Source organism: Vombatus ursinus, unplaced genomic scaffold (assembly GCF_900497805.2).
Source record: "Vombatus ursinus unplaced genomic scaffold, bare-nosed wombat genome assembly UNPS02014779.1, whole genome shotgun sequence".
NCBI classification, from domain to species: Eukaryota; Metazoa; Chordata; class Mammalia; order Diprotodontia; family Vombatidae; genus Vombatus; species Vombatus ursinus.
Genome location: NW_020954557.1, coordinates 29958762 through 29965803, shown reverse-complemented (window position 1 = coordinate 29965803; position 7042 = coordinate 29958762). Strand labels below are relative to the sequence as shown.

Genomic DNA, 7042 nt, shown 5'->3' with positions numbered 1-7042 from the left:
GAGCTTCCAGAGAGGAGGAGTCAGTCAGGGGGCACCCAGGCAATCTGGGGGGAATGGTATGTGATGGAGCTACCCCCTCTGCCACCTGCCATCTTACGAAAGGCCAGGGCTCTGGGCAACCTTCTGGCTTATCCTCATCCTACTCAAGCTGGCTGGCCTTCTCTCAAGGCCTTTGGTGCTTCACTCCCTGCCTTGTTGGAATGAACCAAAACTAACCACTAGCTTTCCAGAGGGAAAGAGCTGCTAAGCTGTACCATGTGGAGCCAGTCTGTCTTTCCTAAGCCAGCAGGTAAACCTGCGTCAGTTTTCATTTCTTTGGGGAGCGGTGAGAAGGAAACAGAAGGTGGGGTGGCTCACTCTCTAGCACCTCCAAGTAAACCACACTGCAGAACTGAAAAAGTGTGGGGTTCACCTGCCTCTCCTGTGCCCCAGGAGGCTGGGTGAGGGAGCCTCTGGGAAAGAAGGTTTGGGGTGATATTCCCTCTGGGGGCAGGGCAGGGACCCTCCAAGCAAGGAAGCTTTGGGGGAGGGGGAAGGTGAAGTGAGGGAGGGAAGAGGGGCCTAGTTTGTAAATAGATTGTACATGATGTGTGCTGCAGATACCGGAATGAATTTTGTGTATATGTTTGTTTAATTTTTGTACATGATGTTTGTATATTTCCTTTTCAATAAAATCAGATTGGAGCAGGGAAAAAAAATACCCTTGTCTGCCTCCTTTCCTTTTCTCTCAGTACATTTTCTTAGTTAGATCAGATTAATCCACTTACTTAGATCCATTTATCCCACTTGATTAGACTTTTTTTATCATTATACCCATGCCCTGTATGTATACCCTGTTAAAATGGTGTAATAACAATACAGTTCTCAAGAGTGACAAGTGTAAGTTTCCCTTATAGAGATGTAAACAGTTTGCCCATATTAATAACGTTTTTCTTTTCTATCTCTCTTGAGTCTTGTATTTGAAGATCAAATTTTCTGTTTAGCTCTGGTCTTTTTATCAGGAAGGTATGGAAGTCCCATATTTTGTTGAATATCTATCTCCTTCCCTGAAAGATTATGCTCATTTTTACTGGGTAGGTGATCCTTGGTTGTAACCCAAGCTCCTTTGCCTTACAGAATGTCATATTCCACACCTCACAATCTTTTAATGTAGAAGCTGCAAGGTCTTGTGTAATTCTGACTGTGGTTCCCTGTTATTTAAATTGTTTCTTTCTGGTTGCTTGCAGTATTTTCACTTTGACTTGGCAATTTTGGCTTTTGGCTACTATATTCCTTGGCTTTTAATTTGACATCTCTTTCAGGAGGCAATCAATGAATTCTTTCTATGGCTATTTTACCTTCTGGTTCTAGTAATTCAGGGCAGTTTTCCTTGATGATTTCCTGAAAGATGCTATCCAGGCTCTTTTTTTCATCATAATTTTCAGTTAGACCAATAATTTTTAAAGTGTCTCTCCTATATGTATTTTCCAGGTCAGTTCTTTTACCAATGAAGTATTTTACGTTTTCATCTGGTTTTTTTTCATTCTTTTCTTTCTGTTTGACTGATTCTCACTCTCTCAGAGAGTCATTAGCTTCCATTCTAATTTTTAACAAATTGTTTTCTTCTATTAGAGTTTATACATCCTTTTCCATTTGGCCCACTTTATTTTTTAAGGAGTTCTTTTCCTCAGTGAGTTTTTGTGTCTCCTTTTCAGTTTGGCCAATTCTACTTTTTAAGCAGTTGTTTTCTTCAGTGTACTTTTTTTTCCCATTTGGCCAATTGTATATTTTAAGGACTTGTTTTCTGCAGTTAATTTTTGCCCTTCCTTTTTTTGAGATTCATTAATTAATTTATTTTTAGTTTTAACATTCACTTCCACAAGATTTTGAGTTCCAAATTTCCTCTTCATCTCATCTCTCTCCCCACCCCAAAATAGCATGCATTCTGAATACACTTTCCCCTAATCTGCCCTCCCTTCTATGTTTCCCACATTCTCTTATCCCCTTTCACTTCTATTTTCCTATAGGGCAGGATAGATTTTTCTACCCCATTGCTTATATATCTTATTTCCCAGTTGCATGTGAAAACAATTTTTAACATTTGTTTTTAAATTAAAGTGTGGAGAATGTACTGTCCCAAGCTTTGGGGGTTTGTGCAGCTGTTTTCAGAGTAAATTATCTCACACATAGCAGACAAGAAAAGGCTTTTACAATGAAGGGGAAGGGGGGAAAGTGAGAGGGAATGAGTGAATCTTATTCTCATTGGATTTGGCTTAAGGAGGTAATAACATACACACTCAATTGTATATGGAGGAGGGGGTAAAAGAGCAGGGAGATGATAGAGGACAGGGCAGATTGGGGGAGGGGGTAATCAGAAAGAAACACTTCTAAAGAGGGACAGGGTTAAAAGAGAGAATAGAATAAATGGGGGGGGGCAGGATAGGGTGAAGTTTTCCACAGCATGACTACTATGGAAGTGTTTCGCATGACTACACAAATAAAATCTGTTTCAAGTTGCTTGCCTTCTCAATGAGGGTGGGTGGGGAGGGAGGAAGGGAGAAGATTTGGAACCCAAAGTTTTAAAAACTTTAATTTTTTGTTTTCAGAGATACTTCTAGGGACCTGTAAGTTTTTGGTTCTTCCAAGGTGATATCATCGAGGGCAAGGTGTTTACTACTCCTTTCCTAGCCTGTGCTCTGGTCTGTGAGTGAGCACAAGAACTCTTTTCTTCCTTGTAACTGTGAGAAGGATTCAATCTCCAACACCACCATAAGTTCCACCACATCACCACTCCCCCTGTCCCCAGGATTACCACTCAGAACTGTGACCCAGATCCAAGAATAGGCAAAGCAAGAGAATCCTGCCTCAGCACCAGCAAACAGATCCATGCAGGCCCCCTCTGATCAACCACTTGATTCCCCCTCAGTCTGTGAGCCAGAACCTTTGGAAGAAGCTACAGCCCTGAGGCTGCACCAGGCCTGAGGTTGGGACTGAGCTACCCTCTCACCAAGGTCACAGACTTTTCTTACTGACCTTCTAAGTTTTCTTGGTGTTTGTGGGTTGAGATGTCTGGAAACTGCCAGAGCTTCCTGGGATTCAGTCCCCTGAAGACTGTTCCAGGTTCACTCAGGCCTGTTTTGCCTGCACACCCATGCTGAACCGTGTTTCTTTACCAGCCCGGCCCAATAGACCTTTCTAGTCAACCATCCAGGTTGTCTTGGGCTGGAAATTTGTTTCACTCTTTCTTTTTGTGGGTTCTGCTCCTCTAGAATTTGTTTACAGCCACTTTTTACAGGTATTTGGAGGGGTTTGGGGCAGAGCTTAAGCAAGTCACTGCTTTTACTCTGCCATCTTGGCCTCACCCCTCACCCTTCCTTTTCCAAGCTATTGACTCTTTCTTGCATACCTCTCATTTCTTTTCCCAATTTTTCTCCTACCTTATTCTATTTCTTCTATCTTACTTGACTTTTAAAATCCTTCTTGAGTTCTTCCAAGAAGGGTTTTTGTGCTTCAGGTCAGTTTATATTCCCTTTTGAGGTTCCAGATGTGAGTTTGTTGACAATGTTGTCCTCTTCAGAATTTCTGCCTTGATCTTCACTGTCTTCATGATAACAACCTATCGTACGTTTCTTTTTGCTCATGGTGTTTGCTTATTTCCTGACCCTTAAAAAAAATGAGTTCTCTTGTTGGGAAGCAAGGGTCACTCACTCAAGCTTCTTGTTCTGGGAGCCTGGGGCCTGGTCACTGGGTGTGTATGGTGGGGCCTGAACTGCTGCAGTTGGAGACTGTAAGGTTCTGACCCGGTTACCTGATGTTAGGCTGGAATCAGCAACACTGAAACTTCAAGGGTAGAATTGGGTCGTTTGGCCCCTGGAGGTTGCCTGCTCATCCAGGCCTTTCTTTTCCTCTCTTTCACTTTATTTGACTCCTTTCAGATGGATGTTTTGCTCTTGCAGAATGTTTCTCCGGTGGGGGCTTTCCTCCTTGGAGCACTTCCCAGAATTTTGCTGAGGCACCGGGAAACTTGACTGCTGTAGAACACTGAGTCACTTGGTGATTTTCCAAGCCATTTTCCACTGGTTCACCATTCCTTACTGAGGCACTGGGGGGTCCTGGTGTTGGTGTTTGCCCGCTCTTCCACCTGGGGTTCAGGATCCCCCCGGTATGCTGAGGTAGGGCTTTCGACTAGCTTGCTGGGACATCTCCAGTTCTGTACTGCTCTCCTTCCCCCAGGGCACAAAAGGCCTTTCCTGTTAATCCCTCAAGCTACCTGGGCTACCAGGCTGCTGCACCCTATCTCTCTTCTGATTCAGCTATTCCAAGGTTTTACCTAGGGTGATATTTTCTGGGCTGTCAGAAGTTAATAAGGGGCAGTAAGAGCAACTTACTTCTTACTCCACAATCTTGGCTCCTGGAAGGGGAATTCTATTTTATTCTGAACTTTAGAAATAAAACAATCATTTGCATAACATAGTAGAATAAAGAAAAAGATAAAACTGCAAATCTAATATGTACAACTTGCTATTCCTTTTAAATTTATGTTATCATGTAACTTTCTTTCCCCTTTTTTATATCCCCCTCATGAAAAATGGCTACCATTAGACACAAAAATGTGTGTGTGTGTGTGTGTATGTGTGTGTGCATGTAAACTTATTCTGTACATACTTCTATTCATCAGTACTATCTTTGGAGGCAGATAGTGTACTACTTCATATGCACTTTATAGTTAATTTAGATATTTATAATAATCAAAATGACATAGTCATTTAAAGTTGTTCTTTTTCATATTTTTTTTAGTTTTCAATATTCACTTTTTATAAATTTTGCATTCCCAATTTTATTCTCCCTCCCTCTATGCTTCCCAAATTGCCATGCAATCTGATATATACTATACAAACAAACAATAATATTAAATAAATTTCTACATTAGTCATGTTGTAAAAGAAGAATCAGAACAAAATGGAAAAACAAGAAAGAAAGAAAAAAGAGAAAATACTGTATTTTGATCTGCATTCAGACTCCATACACCTTTCTTTGGATGTGAATAGCATTTGCCATCATGAGTCTTTTAGAGTTTTCTAAAATGATTGTATTGCTGAGAAGGGCTAAGTTTGTTAAAGTTGATCATTACACAACATAGTTCTTACTGTGTACAATGTTTTCCTGGTTCTGCTCACTTCATTCAGCATCAGTTCATGTCAATCTTTCCAGGTTTCTCTGAAATCTGCCTGCTCATCATTTCTTATAGAACAATACTTTTCCATTACATATATACACCTCGGCTTGTTCAACCATTCCCCAATTGATGAGCATCCTCTCAATTTCCAATTCTTTGCCACCACAAGAAGAGCTATTATAAATATTTTTGTACATGTGGATCCTTTTCCCATTTGTATGATCTCTTTGGGATATAGCCCTAGAAATGTTATTGCTGGGTCAAAGGGTGTACACATTTTGATAGCCCTTTAGGCATAGTTCCAAATTGCTCTCTAAAATGGTTGGATCAGTTCACAACTCCACCAACAATTAATTAGTGTTCCAAATTTCTCACATCTTCTCTAACATTTATCAATTTCAGGGTTTCTTTTTGTTTTAGAAGCCAATTGGAAGGCAACTTCAGAGTTGTCTTATTTTACATTTCTCTAATTAATACCAATTTAGAACATTTTTTTTCATGTAACTGGAGATAGCTTTAATTTCTTCATCTGAAAACTGCTTGTAAATATGCTTTTAACATTTATCATTTGGGGAATGACTGATATTCTTAGAAATTTGATTAAATTATCTATGTATTTGAAAAATGTGGTCTTTATCAGAGACACTGGCAGTAAAAATAGTATTCCAGCTATCTTCTTCCTTTCTAATTTAGTTGTATTGGCTTTGTTTGAGTAAAACCTATTTAATTGAATGTAATCAAAATTATCTATTTTCCATTTCATAATGTTCTCTATATCTTATTTGGTCATAAATTCTTCCCTTCTCCACACATCTGAAAGGTAAACTATTCTTTGCTCTCTTAATTTGCTTATATCATTATGACCTTTTATGTCTAAATCATGTACCCATTTTAACTATATCTTGGTATACAGTGTAAGATATTGGTCTATACCTAGTTTCTGCCATACTATTTCCCAGTTTCACCAGCAGTTTTTGTAAAATAGTGAGTTCTGATGTCAGAAGCTGGAATCTTTGGAGATATCAAAAAGGAGATTACTATTGTCACTGACTACCGTGTTTTGTGTACATAACCTATTCCACTGATCCACCACTGGTATTAGCATTACCAAGTAGCTTTGATGATTGCTGCTTTATACTACAATTTAAAATGGCACGGCTAGACAACTTCCCTTACATTTCTTTTTTCATTAATTCCCTTGATATTCCAGACCATTTATTCTTTTTTTTATTTTATTTTATTTTTAACATGTATTTTTAAAACTTTGGGTTACAAATTATCTCCCTTCCTCCCTCCCCACCCACTTTGATTGAAAAACCAGGCATCTCGAAACAGGTTATAGATGTGTAATCATGCAAAACACTTACATAGTGTTTTTGTTCAAAACAGTTGTACTTTTGTGAAAAACTAAATGTATTTCCCTTCATCCTATCCAACCACCCATTTATTCTATTCTCTCTTTTGACCCTGTCACTCCTCAGAACTGTTTGCTTTTGATTATCCCCTCCACCAATCTGACCTCCCCTCTATCAGCCCCCTGCTCTCTTGTCCCCTTCCCCCCTTATTTTCCTGTAGGGTAAGATAGATTTCCATACCCTATTGTGTATGTTGTTCCCTCCTTAAGCCAAACACTATAAGAATAAGATTCACTCATTCCCTCTCACCTTCTCCCATTTCCCCTCCACTGTAAAAGTCTTTTCTTGTCTGCTTCCTGTGAGATAATTTACCCTATTCTACTTCTCCCTTTCTTCTTCTCCAAGTATAATCCTCTCTCACCACTTAATTTTATTTTCCAGATATCACTCTTTCATCTTCAACTCACCCTGTGCCCTCTATCTGTCTATCTATCTATCTATCTATCTATCTATCTATCTATCTATCTATCTA

The 7042-nt window shown here is 39.4% G+C and overlaps 1 pseudogene; it reads left to right on the top strand.

Moving 5' to 3' along the window:
* Window positions 1-255: 255 nt before the first annotated feature.
* Window positions 256-7042, top strand: part of LOC114045852 — a 75030-nt pseudogene continuing 68243 nt past the window's right edge.